This window comes from Anoplophora glabripennis, unplaced genomic scaffold, assembly GCF_000390285.2.
Source record: "Anoplophora glabripennis isolate ALB-LARVAE unplaced genomic scaffold, Agla_2.0 scaffold32, whole genome shotgun sequence".
In the NCBI taxonomy this organism is placed as follows: domain Eukaryota; kingdom Metazoa; phylum Arthropoda; class Insecta; order Coleoptera; family Cerambycidae; genus Anoplophora; species Anoplophora glabripennis.
In genome coordinates this window covers 991,502-1,004,425 of record NW_019416220.1, presented here as the reverse complement: position 1 = coordinate 1,004,425, position 12,924 = coordinate 991,502, and the positions used below count along the sequence as shown (strand labels likewise).

At 30.1% G+C, this 12,924-nt stretch overlaps 1 protein-coding gene across 2 annotated transcripts in view; it reads right to left on the bottom strand.

Annotated features, from left to right (window-relative positions):
* Positions 1 to 10,901, bottom strand: part of LOC108906238 (cannabinoid receptor 1) — a 35,188-nt gene extending 24,287 nt beyond the window's left edge. The window contains exon 1 of one of the 2 annotated variants that reach the window (XM_018709451.1): positions 10,814 to 10,901. The gene's annotated coding sequence lies outside the window, so the exon portion shown is untranslated. Of the gene's footprint in view, positions 1 to 3,603; positions 3,737 to 10,813 lie in introns of those variants that run through there. The other variant, XM_018709450.1, reaches the window with a different exon arrangement.
* Between the last annotated feature and the right edge of the window lie 2,023 nt (positions 10,902 to 12,924).

Below are 12,924 nucleotides of genomic sequence, written 5' to 3'. Positions count from 1 at the left end.
GTCAACTTAAATAAATATCAACCCCTTGAAATCCTGAAATAGAAAGAAATTATGTTTGTCGACATAGTTGAATTGGAAAAATACATTTAACATATTTCCTGTTGATTTAGTTAATCACTTCCCGAGAGAAAACTATATTGCATACAGATGGAACACCTCGAGGTTACACTCAATTGTCAAAATAATTGATTTGAAAGAACTGGATAAGGAGGCGATGATAAGAGAATATTTTATTTAACTACCTGTTATTTACAGCTTGGCCTTTAGGCAGTCATATTCTATATCCAGCTATTTTATTACACTCTAACAAATTAATCGTTGTCATTCATTTCAATAATTAAATTGCTGTTGTATCTATTTACTACTACTCATTTATCCGTCATACAGGGTGTTAAAATTGTTATTTTGAAGAGGTGTTTGCTTAAATAGGCTAAATATAAAGATGTCGAAATTTGTTCAAGAGTCGGTATCAATTGTGGTTTAAGAAAAACGTGCAAACCATTTTATTCCCAATAGCAGAGGCGAAGATGTGGATAGTTTGAGGGGTATAACTGAAGGAAAAATATATTTAAGTCAAAATATGTGAAAATTACTAATTTTTTGCATTAGTGTGTTAAATATTTACATTACGCATTAGTGACCAGTGCGTAGTGTACAAAATAAATTCTTAACCCCATATCTTTGTACATTACGTATTTTCGATGAGTGAATTGACAATTATTGTTATTTAATTAGCAGTTATTTGTAGTTTTCCACAGAAGGAAAAACAAGCCTTTCCATCTACGGGGTGTTAAATTATTTTGAAGAGCGTTTTTCTTAAATCAGCTAAAAATAAAGATGTCAAAATTTGTTCACGATCAACTGTTGATTAAGAAAAACGTGCAAACCATATTATTTCCGATAGCAGAGGCGTAGATGTGGATGTTTGAGGGGCATATCTGAAGGAAAAAATTTCTTAAACATTCTAAGAGCTTTGCAAAAACAAAAAAGGTAAGTAAATTTAAGATACTGAAATATTTAACTTACGCATTAGTGTACAGTGCATAGTAGTAACAATGTAAATTCTTAACCCTATATCTTTAATCATCCATGTATTTTCGATGGGTAGATTGATAATTATTTTTTACTTAGCACCTATTTATAGCTTTCCATAGAAGGAAAAAACAAGCCTGTTCGAATGAGGGTATTTAATATACGAGTCAATATCAACTGTGGTTGAAGAAAAACATGCAAACTATTTTATTTCCAATAACAGAGGCGTAGATGTGGATGTTTGAGGGGCATAACTGAAGGATAAAATAGGTTACAAACCAAAATTTCTTAAACATCTTAAGAGCTTAAGAGCTTTAAAAAGGCAAGTAAATTTAAAATATTAACATGAAAGAGTGTATTACTATGGATTCAGTATTTGACAACACAAATTTTAATTGCTACAAGATACCTATCAAGAAATGAAATTGTAAATCCATGAAAATACGATGTTCTAATTTCAATATTTACCTCAGATTAACAAATAATAGAAAAAATATTTAAGGGCGCATATTTTAACAGATCTGGCAAAGTACAACAGAACATCGATAATCCGAATGTAGGTAATTCGAATCCTTCACTAATCCGAACGACCTAAAACCCGATTCTGATTGCCATACTCAATTGAAAATAACGTGGCCCAGTGTTTTTTTTCTGGTTTTGAGCGTTGAATTACTGAATCCTTACTTTGTGTGTTCATGCGAGCAATATTGGATAATCCGAACTCTTTGATAATCCGTACTACCCTTAGTCCCAATTAGTTCGGATTATCGAAGTTCTACTGTATGTTCTAATATATTTAGATACTGAACACCTTATGAATATGGGGCAGTTAAACATGTCCTGATAAATGATAACCGATAACTTCAGACCATACATTAATAGCAACCTGATGTTGGGAATGGTACGCAGTTGTTGCCTTTGAATTGAATTCAAGCAATTCATCTTACAATTATTGTGCTTGAACTTTCTTCAACGGCATTTAGAAGGTCTTCCACGTCTGCAATCCTTACAGATCGTGATCTAAAAAGGTACCTTTTTCTCGAAATGTTTGATCAGAAGTGATGGGATCAGGAACTGATAGGATATTTAAGAAATTTTGACTTTTAAAATATTTTTCCTTTAATTATACCCCTCAAACTACTGGCAGCGACGCCACTGTTACTGGAAATAAAAGAGTTTGAAAGAATTTTTTAAGTAGTACATATTAAGACCTAAAAAGATAGTACAATTCAAAGATGCAATAAAATATATGATAATAATTAAAATTAACGAAATTGGTGTCGACTTTGTGTACCGGGTGTGTCGTAAAAAACCGCCGCAAGCTAAATATGCTCAACTCCGTCATTTCCGGTTCGACAAAAAAATACAAATTATTGGCATTAAAGATTCTAAAAATAACCGAAACTAACACCACCATTTTCTTTCAACCGGTATTTCTGTACTTTACAGAGATTTTTTGCTGCATTCAGTATATCATAACTTGATTTTCGCGAAATTATCACTAAACGTCAAGTACATTTTTCACTTATGTGACAGTGATTAAAGCTTTGCAAATTTAACCAAAATATTAGTGATTTTTTCAAAATATTTTGGGTTGTGAATTTTGCTCTAAATAATCTTTTAGCCTGCTTCTAGCTTACTTGTATTTTTCGTGTTAAGCTTTCCGTATAACTAAACTACAAATTTTTGTTATACAGGATGTTGTTGAATTATCTTAAACACGTAATTAAATAAAAAAATGTTTTAATCTTTTTAGCACCTATTTTCGTGGACACAAAATTTTTGTGTTGAATTTCCGTATAAATTTAAAAGATCCTACACATAGCCTATAAATTGTAAAATAATAGTCCATAGTTCATTAATTTCCCAAGAAAAATATAATGTTTTAACAAAAAAATATTTAAGTCACAACGGGATATCACTGCCAGTATTTTCACTTGAAAATAATAATCTTACGGTATAGATATATCCACTAAAAAATATGTTTCTGTTTTTCATTCAGACATATTTTATATATAATAGTCGGTGATTTAATGTATCTTGATAAATATACCACATAATTTTAATAGGCTTGTATGTGCAATATGTAGAATACTAAGTAAGTGAGTAAACTCCATTTAATATACAGAGTATTTTAAACCAAACTGCAAATTCCACATAAATTTTTTAATGCAGATGCAGAATACACATAATATTCTGCATAAACCACTTTTAATTTAAAAAATTGTCTTCAAAGTTATGAAACAATGCGTACTTGTTAATATTGAAGATTAAATAATTAACGATTTACACTATCTAGTTGTGCTGTTTGTGTTGGTAATTTGTAGTTCAGCAAATGTTAGAGAAAAGCAATAAGAAGTCAATTAAGTAATGTCCATAAACAGGCACGACAATATATTAAATATTTACATTAAGTAAGTTATTTTACTGTTTTTATTTTATCATTAATCAGCATCAAATTTCAAGTATTTATAGAATAATTAATTAATCTAATTAATTGAATCGATTTTATTAGTGTTAATGATATATTCGGTAGCAAGTAGATTAGTTAGAATCGAATGGAGTACTTACTTGATTGTTTATAAGCAAACCAAAGGTTGATCGTTCTTAGGCCTTAACACCCCAATCACCACTATAACTAATTATACGTTTTTTGAGCTGCCGAAGATGAACCGGAGCCACGTGACACGACAATGAACACTCGCACGCGTGTTATGTATTGTAAGACTCTGTCTGTTATTGCTTATAGTTATAGCATCCTGTCCAAAAATGTAATTATGGTATTCTGCGGTGTTCATAGAGAGAAATAAACATTAAAATTATCATCAATCGATAATAAGTAGTTTAAATGCATGAGGCGTATCTCTTGCCAGATTTGTTGGATGGATATTGTGTTCGGATAAATTATGCAGGTATTAATAATCAATTGTTTGTACTTAATCCGAACTGCCTTCCCTGACAAGGTGGTTTAATAATTTCAACTCGGATCCCAAACCGCAAGGGACTTCATGCAAATTGTCAAGAGCACAGCCGCAAACTCTCTTAAGTCTCAAAATTTCTAACTTAGAAAATCGATACAAACGGAAACAACTTTTGCACTATATATTTTGGTTGTCCACTGGTGCAGGTTTGGAAATGGTGGTCACAAACCTTCTTGATATTGGTGGAAAAATTTCGCTACTGTTTCAAATCGAGAATTATGTATTTTTACTGAAATGCTGACATCCTATATCTTTATAGATCCTAAGCGAAGTCAAGTAATAGCATTTCAATTAAACTTGAGTGTAACTATAGTAGAAAACCTAAAGAACCTAGCGATAGAATTTTATAAAATTTTCAAATCAGTAAAGATGTATAAAATAAGTTTAGATGTCTAAATGGATTATTTATCTATCTTTGCTTGTTTTCTATAAAAAGAAACATGGCACTACATTCTTTCGTTTCTTGACCAGTCAGTTTCCAGCTTAAGCGTTTCCTTTCGTATCATATGCGTGCAAGTAGAAAAACGCTTATTATTTTCACTCTTTAGTTATTCTAGTGTATTTAAAATCATCATACATAGGAAAAATACCTACCAGGGGACTTAATCTCCGCGGAGTTTGTTCTGACGTAAAGAATTGTGAAAATTTCTTTGTAACATTCCCTCAACTGAAATGAAATAACATTTTTGTTATTCTTTCCTTTTCGCAAAGTTTTTAGTGCTTAGTTTCGTTGAATCCTCAAATATTACTAATATTATTAGTTTCGTGGAAGTCGCAAATATGAATATATTGAATTGATTAATAAAATAATTATTTCGTTGTAAGTGGCGTTTTAAACATTAATTTGACTGACTCAACTGTTTATAGTGAACATTAAATGACACAGTAGCAAAACCTCTATGAGTATGCATTTAGGTGTTAACACACAAACCACATCCAAAACCACATATGTGATACGCTATATATAGAAATAGTAGAAAATCGTAATGTTATTCCTTTAATTTGATTGTTTCCTAATGACTTAGATCCTGGTTATAATTTTTTAGAAACAAATGCGATTTTGCGTATCATCAACTTTAATACACATTGATACATTTTGTAATATTTTTACGGTAACCAAATTTTCGACCCCCTTATTACGGTCCTTCAACAATTTGGCGTTTCTTTCGTGTCCATAAATATTTATCACACAAGGTATTACTCAGGCTATTAGCGCTAAAAAGTTCAGTGACATTAAGGGTTGTTGCTTTTAATAACGCAGGAATTTATAAAATTATATTTACAGGAGTTATTGCAAATAAACATGAACGTACCAAAAAACGTTTCGAAACTAAAATTATAAAAAATATATTTATTTTTAGATATAGATTGATAACAGTGTCTGACTTGTTCAAATCTACATTAATATTAAAATATTGTTAAATAAAAAACAACCCCTTTTTAGCAAACAGAAAATTATTTTCTTAAAAAATACAAATTTATACACGTTTTTAAATATTTAACATGTTTCCTTAACTCCTGAATATCGTAGAACTATTCTTGTAGACTGTAAAGACAAATTCACAATCGTTTCTATGACTTCAATAAACATAAATAATTCCAGTTTACAATTCTCAATGGAATGAGATATTATAGATTCATACTTAAGCGACCACATGCTCTACTTTTGGTCGCCGTCAGCATTGCCAACTTAACATACAAGACATAAGAGAATTAACAATATAAATGTAATGCAGGATAGAATTGTAAACCTTACAGAAAATAAGTCATCGTTTCCCTATTTTTATATGATTTTGGGAAATTGCATTGAAACATGATAAACAAAGCAAACATTTTATTTACTGGGCTCTATTTTATCTTTATGCATCTATATGCATCTATGGTATTTCATTTCTGGGAACGATTATTATTTGCCACAAATGTTTTTAAAAAATTCTTATACCCCATACTGAGCAGATTAGCGAAAAGGCGCGTAAGAAGGAATGCCGTATTATTATTTTCTGGGCATTTTTTATTTACCTACTGATTAAACGTTTGTTAAAGAGAGCTTTGATTATTAAGCTCGTGTTAAACTATTATAATTTTTGAAATTTTATCGGTGTTAAAATCACAGTAAACATGCGTGTAGAAGTGCAGTAGTTATGGAATATAAAGGTTGTGCCGTTTATATTTAAAAAGCCCGCGGTGTGTCTGGGAAAAAAGTGACGTTGCATTTTTGTTACTTTGATGAAGGATCTTCGTACATGTGAAAATTTATTAATCCTACTGCCAATAAAGAATGTTACTACGGATTAAGTATAATTTGACAATAAACCCACTGCTATTGGAAATAAAATGACTTGAGTATAAATACCTTTTTTTCTGAACGTACGCGTTCCCGTTCATTTTTTTAGCAACTTTGATATTTCCCGTTAATTTTTTTAGCAACTTTGATATTTAACATTTAACCACCGCTGATGGCAGTAAAGAGTGATAAACTCTGCAATCAATGACTGTCATCGAATATTATGATACATATTTAATACGTTTTGAGACCTGGGGCTAAAATTAAAGCGATATCTAATGAAAATTTACGCAGAATCTTTTATGTTATATACCTATAAGTCGATAGTGCATGAGTGTTTTGAAACGACGCAATTCTAGAGAAGGGGATAATCATTCAAGCATTTTTTTTAGCGATGAAGAGTCGCATATCTCGAGGCCCGATAGAAAATATATTTTACTATATTAATCAGATTTTTGTGACCAGCTCTGTTGCATGTAGGTTTTATACATTTTTGACAATATGCCAAGCGTCGAACGACTGATTATACAATCACAATGATTACTGATAATAATTTCAGACAATACAGCGATTAATATGCCGTTCTCTCGCTTAAAAATATATACAAGAAACATCCACATTCTTTCTGCATTACTAATGCCAAATAGTGTAGCGAATAACTTCGTATATTTAGATAATAAAGAAAAATATATAATTTGATGTCGAGAAATTAGATATTAAAATTTATTTTGTCTACCACAGCTCGAGCTCGATGTGCTCTACACAAAAAAATCAAATTATTTACGTTTTAATATTGCATGATGATGACAGTACTGACAACTGTTATATAAAATGTCACCTCATGGCGGTCCAATTGCCAAACTGACACTGATTCAGCAATACCATAAACACATAAAAATTGTGGAAATTTACATAGGCTTTTTACGTATTTGTACTGGATTTAGGGCACTCCGGAATTGAACATCCTGTGTATCATAAATGTTTCGCACCCTATACGAGCATTTATAAAGTCTAAAAAGTGACTTTGTACCTTACGAGAATTTCTCAGATATTTACAGTAGCCTTCTTTTTCAAAAGAAGGTAGGTATTGAAATGAAGCTCCCACTGACATATTTATCGATGTATATTTAAAGTTCTGCGCTGTTGGCAAACTAAAACATAAATTTATAGGTGAGAAATTCATATTTTTTCCATATTTTTATTATTAGTAGGTATAATTTAAAATAATATTGTCGAAAGTAAAATACAAAATATTTTTCAGTATTTTAATTATATTCATTTATGTTTGTCTCTAGTCTTTTCAGCAATCAATGAGGTAGAAGGTGCGGTGAATTATTATTGTGTGTGTTTACAACACTGGGCATTGTTATACTTTGAGCTAACAATGCATGATTCTTTTCAATTTTATGTTTCAATGGGAGGTATACGAATTGAATTAAATTTATTTTTAAATAATTCTGATGTCGATAAAAAGTTCTAAATTTGAAAAAAAATCCATTATAAGTTACGTAATTTTTGAGCCAAAAATAATTTATGACGCTCTATAGCTTCTATCTAAAAATCGTAAAAAATAACATATTGTATTTGTTTCGTACATAAGCTGGTTAGCAAAAAAATAAACTTTTAGATCTTAAAATAATTAAATAGCCATAGGAGGACGTTGATGCTATATTTAAAAACTTGTGGTTGTTCTGCAGCTAATACAGGGTGTTTGTAAATAAGTGCGAAATATTTTAGGGGGTGGTTTTTGTGAAAAAATGTTTATATATACGTAGGTCGAAATATGCTTCGTTTCCGAGATACAGTGTTTAAATTTTAATTTTTTATTTTTGTTAATTATTTCAGTTTTAAAGATATTGACTCGAAATTTGAAAAACGGTTTGGAGAGATAAATGTGCATTTTTTGGGGTGATCCGAATATTTCTACATGCACCAGTGGCGTTCGTGCGAGAATACCAATAAAAAAACGTACGCCATTGACTTTTCCACTTTTGATATTTTTTTAGAAATCCGCCATGAATTCTTAATGAAATTGGTCTCTTCATTTTTTTTCCTAGGATGGCCCGTTTTTTTTTTTGAGGAAAAAATATAACAAATTTTACTGCAAGTTGTGTATTTTTAATTTCTATTGATACATTATCTAGTAGGTTGCTGTCAATATGTTCTAAGCAAAATTCAAATTTCGGATCAATATCTTTATAACTGAAATAATTAATAAAAATAAATAAAAAATTTTAATTTAAAAACTATCTGGGAAATGCAGCATATTTCGACCTACATTATGAACTTTTTTTCACAAAATAACTTCGGCAACTACCCCCTAAAATATTTCGCACTTACTTACAAACACCCTGTGTAACTGGCAATCTAGATGTATGTATACAAATTTTCTATAGGTAAAACTGTTCTTCAAAATTACATGTCCCAAATCTGCCACGATTTTTTTTTCAATTTTTTTGTATCGAAATCTAATCTCACGACATTATTCTTCACACTTAGCTTGGTTTAATGCATACAACATAATTCGTAAATTGCGGAAAATCAGACGACATTTTTGCAATTGGCCTTTTACCTTTGAGGAATTAAATAAATATTTTTCTAGTTAATATTAATAACTAGGAACCAAAAATTAAATTTACTTTATAAATAGGAAAAAATAATACATTATCCTCTCTAGATATTACCCTTTTTCTACATTAATTTAAAAAATATGTGAATAAAAAATAAAATGGAGCAGAAATAAATTTAAATATACTATTATATATTTTTCAATTTATATATAAAATTTAAAAGTTCATAGATCTTCACAGAAATACATTTTTTTAGAAATTGGTAATAATTGAAAGATTTACAATTTTATCGTGGTTTCCAAATATCAACGTTAAAAAATATAATAAAACTTCGTTTGTTTTTACTTATTACTAGTGCTGGCAACTGAAACCGGTTTTTTGGATAGTCGGTTAACCGGTTTCGGATAATTCGGATTTTTATGAAATCCGAAAACCGGTTATTCGATTCTTCAAATATCCGAAAACCGGTTATTCGGTTATTCGAATCTTCAAATATCCGATTATTCAAATAACCGATTATTTGATAATCTACTTCCTTTTTTTTTTTTTAGACATCGATTTGTCCGATTGTAATTGACCTTAGACAATTTCTCCGGGTCTGTCTTTGTAAAGCACCGATTTTCAGGTATCCGGTTTTGGCGATTCAAGTAACGGGTTATTCGAATAACCGGTTTTAGCAACTATTCGACTAACCGGTTTTATCTGAAATCGGTTTTTACGGAACCCGGTTAACCGGTTTCACTTTTTTCCGGTTTTTGCCAGCACTACTTATTACGTTAATGCACCTATCGGAACACTCTGTACCTAAATAAAATAGGTACCTACGTATATATTGTAACTATTCAAAAATTTACTGTGTCCAATGATTAATTTTTATTATTCACTCGCAAAAACTGTAGCCATTTCAGTGAATAATGGTTCTATTAATTTGTTTTCAGTTTATTTTTGTTTATTTCAATATGTTTAACATATATTTAGCAATAATATGTTACAGCAGTCCATGGTTTGATAAATAATTTATTAAATATATCCACAAGTTTAAAAATACTTTCCAGAAATAAACACAGTCTAAAAATCATCCAAATGTGACTAATTTGCATATGATAAATCACATCGTTCCAAGAAATCTGATTTGGTTTTCCGAAACGGAAATTGGGACGCGATCACGGCTTATCGGTATTTTAATGTGTTACGATTATTATTTTTTATACTTAAATGTTCTACGAAGTACTTACAGTTAGCTTGCCAATCACGACCAAAACGGTACTAAAAATGACACTAGAGCAACTAGCTTAATTACGTCCATCAATTATTGAGCCTAAAATAATACCCGACTGTTAGATATCAATTGTTGAGCCGGTGTGGCTATTTTTTTCTTACAATACAGTTCAAGTTGCCTTACTAAGAGTGAAACTATTAGTTAGCAATTATTAAAGCATTTTTGATGCCTCGTGAGACAAATAAATGTGGTATTAATTAAAAACCACTTTGTCATTTTCAAAATTCACTGTCGATTCAAATGTTATGACAAACTAATGGTGTATTATTGAACTTGAGACAGTTTTGATGTGTTTATATTAAGCGAAAGTTGATAGGATGAAAATATTGGATGAAATTCATTCTGAAAACTTAGAATCTTTGTTTATCTTCAAGAAGTTCAGTCAAATGTAACAGAATTTTTTTTAAAATTACAACAGTAAATTTATAAATAAATTATAGGATCAAAAAATAATTTAAATAAATAGTCCCGATTATTTTTAGAATAGCTTAAATATGTTTTTTCATTTTATTAACGCTTACCATTTTCTTGTGTGGGATTTTTAGATAACCAAAAATAAATGCTTTAGTTTCTAATGAATATGAGCAAGCGATGTGAGGTAGTAAACTCTAATTTTGTGCAATTTAAGCGAAAAACTGAAAGTAATATATGTTAAAGGATTACGTACCTCGACTTGGTGTTTGTCTTTGGCTGGTAAGTAATCAAGCAGGCGAGGGAAACATTTTGAGGTTTGTGCGGTTCTAGGTACTTGTGGAAAATCAAAAACAAACGAGCACATGTGACACGTGTCGTGGACTATTTAGATTTTCACTAGATACCCTATTATAACTTCCACAGGTCAGTGACGCATTGCGAATAATTAAAGTTGACTCAAAACAGGAACAAACTTGGAAATTCATTCCCTGAATAATGCTGATTTTAATAACCGCAACAAATTAGAATATCTGTACATAAAATATTAAACGATTATTCATTAAAAATACGGTTGTTTGCTATCTAGATGTAATCACTCGGAAAAAAAGATCTAGGTGTAATAACTCGGAAAAAAATTCGGTTTTCCAAAAAAAAAAAATTGAGAAAAATGTTTTATTGGAGAAACTCGACATAAAAACAAAACAAAAATTTTGTATTTTATTTAAAACAGCAAAATCTGAATTTTCCACGAATATACGAAGAAAAGAAAGAAGTTTAATTTCTCTGCAATTAAAAAAAAACAACATAAGAGTATTTTTTTTACCAAATCAAAAGGAGCTCAGAAAAAAAACATTGTTTTATAAATTCACATAAAGGAAGATTTTCAGATACCAAGTCTGATGCTTCTCATTCCAGATCCTCTTTACAGGGTGCATCTAAAAATATTAAAAGCTTTAAAATCAGGTAGGTACCTATTAATTAACTAACAATCTAACATTAAAAATAACAAAAATGGGGTTTATATCTTCGAAATGAGAAAATCTATTGTTCTTTATATATTTCTTTGAAATCGCAAGAAAATTTTTTTCTACATAGAAAGATAAAAAAAATAAGAGGAGTAGAATGTAATGTGAATAAAGCTGTACCTACTTAAAGAGTACCTACATTAAAAAGGGATGCATACACAGACTATCTCGAGTTTAGGCAACCCAACACGGCTGGTATTGTCAACTAAAAATCCGTAAGTCTTAAGGTAAGTAAGTTCATGCAGCAGCGATTTGCGAGTTGCGATTAACGATTTTACGATTTATGCTACAAAAATTTAACATTTGTTCATTTGTTCACAGTAAACAAAATTAAACAACATAATCTAAACTCACAAAATATTTTTGTTTATATTCTGCAACGATGAATGTGATAAATAACAGTGATTATCATTATGTTATTTATTGTCAATAGCGTAGAAGATTTTTAATCGCTTGGTATATTTTATGAGGAAAACAAAAAGGAGTCAGAAAAGATCATGTACCGTGAGAGAGTTAATTTTAAAAAGGAAATACTAGAAGCCTATTTTGTGTAAGTACTTTTCACTTTTCATTTTACAAATGTAGAAAAGCGAAGAATAATTCTCTTTCATAAAAAACGTACTTTACATAACTGTTATGCGTTTTAAAAAGCTTCAGCTACTGTTCATTTTCTCTGTGCAGATTACCAACTGTTTGTTGTAGGTGTATTAATTTTGAAAACAGAAAATTGAAAAGTAAGGAGTGAAAAGTTGAAAAGTACTTGCAAAAACAGGCCTCAGGGCGCTTATCATAATTTGGCAATGTAAATGAGATTACATTACACTAATAAGTATTTTAATTACTTGCGAATGACGGAATTGGACGGACTGCACATGCGCAGTTAGTCAAAATTATTACGATAACCGCCAAAAATAGAAACCGTTTCTATTTTCCCGCCCCCTATATTTAAATTATGCGATTCTCGCAATATTGAAATGAAGAATTTGATCGTTTACAATGAACTTATTATTTTAATTCCCCTAAATTTAATTTCCAAGACGATTGACAACACTATGTAGACACCCATTATAGGTTCGTATACGTACACATCTAAAATATGACATAAAATGTGCGTCTCTAAGATTAATTCTGCATTCAATTTTTTTTTGTTTTTGATATTCTGCAGCATACAGTTTCAGCACTCTGATTTTAGTTTTCAGTTGTAATAAAACGAAAAATCTGTATCAAATATTGAATCATTATATCTTATATTAACTACTTCAGTAGTATGCAACACAAAATACAGTTATAAAATAAATATAGGTCCTTAGATCAAGAGTACAGAGTGTCTTGTTTATTC